The following is a 1,214-nucleotide window of genomic DNA, read 5'->3' as shown; positions in this document are numbered from 1 at the left end:
GCCTCTGTCAGCTATGTGTCACTTTGAGGTTGAACCCCTCCTCCCCTCTCCCACGTGGTTCTATTCCTCTTTACGGACAGTGACAACTGTTTTGACCCTTGTCACTCAAATCGTCATAATCAGGAAAAAATTTCATGAAGCTGAACAATTAACTTAAGCTGAATGAGCGAACCGACAACCAAAGGAATACTTTTCTCATATATCCTGAAAGAAATTGGGACAGCGTGTACTGGCGAAAAACTACTACATAATCTACACTTTTTCCTCGACCTCGTCCAAAAACCTTACGTAAGTTATGTGTGGCCCTTTGTTGAAATCGAACTTTGCCGACCAAAAATGTCCACGTGAAAAAATGATAATGCTCATGGTGCTGCGGGCTCCGAGGCTGGACCGGAAGGAGAAGAACAATAATCGCTGGCAGTAACCTATTCCTTCCCTTAATATTGTATTGTTATTATTATTATTATTATTTTTCACTTTTGACATTTTTGGTCGTGCATTTCGGTTAGGATCGAAGATGAAAAACAAATCCAGCACCGGGGTGTCGGAGACACCACGCACGGCCGGCGTGCGTGCTGGGCGACGGGTCGGGACAACATCAGCTGTTCGGTACGGCGCGAGGGGCGCTTGGCGCGGGAGAGGGCGCGAGGCGGGGCGGGGCGGGGCGGCGCGCGCGGTGAGGCGGCGCGCCCTGCCCGCCTCCCGCCCCGCCAGCCGCCACGGCTACGGCGCTGCTGCTACGGCAGTGGTCGCCGGGCGCTCGAGCCGGTCGGTTGTCTTCCCCGCGCTGCCCCGTGCCGTTGTTTTTCTACCCGTGGCGGCGCACTCCCGCTGCACCGGTACGGTACGGTGTGCCACGGTTTGGTACGATACCCGCAGTCGCGCGCACCAGGACCGGAACGCTGCACCCAACCGCTCCCGTCCCCCGCCGCCACCCCCGCCGTCCCCGCGCTCCCGGGCTACCGGCCCCGCTCTCCCGCGCATCGATTGTGTGGTGTTTACGCCTGTGGCCTCTGTGCGGACCGCCCGCCTCCGGCGCTGGATTTGACCGCGCTCTTGGACCTACTCGGACCGCATCCCCGCCGCCGGACTCACATCAGCGAGCGGGAAACAGGCGCCGTCGAGAAGAGCAAAGTAAGTGTGCTCTCTGCCTCGACCGACAGAAGGGGTGCTCGCCGCCGTCGGAAGACGCGGGTGGCAATGACCTCCCGCCC

This window comes from Frankliniella occidentalis, unplaced genomic scaffold, assembly GCF_000697945.3.
Source record: "Frankliniella occidentalis isolate FOCC.00 unplaced genomic scaffold, Focc_3.1 Scaffold229, whole genome shotgun sequence".
Taxonomy (NCBI): domain Eukaryota; kingdom Metazoa; phylum Arthropoda; class Insecta; order Thysanoptera; family Thripidae; genus Frankliniella; species Frankliniella occidentalis.
This window is presented reverse-complemented; position numbering follows the sequence as displayed.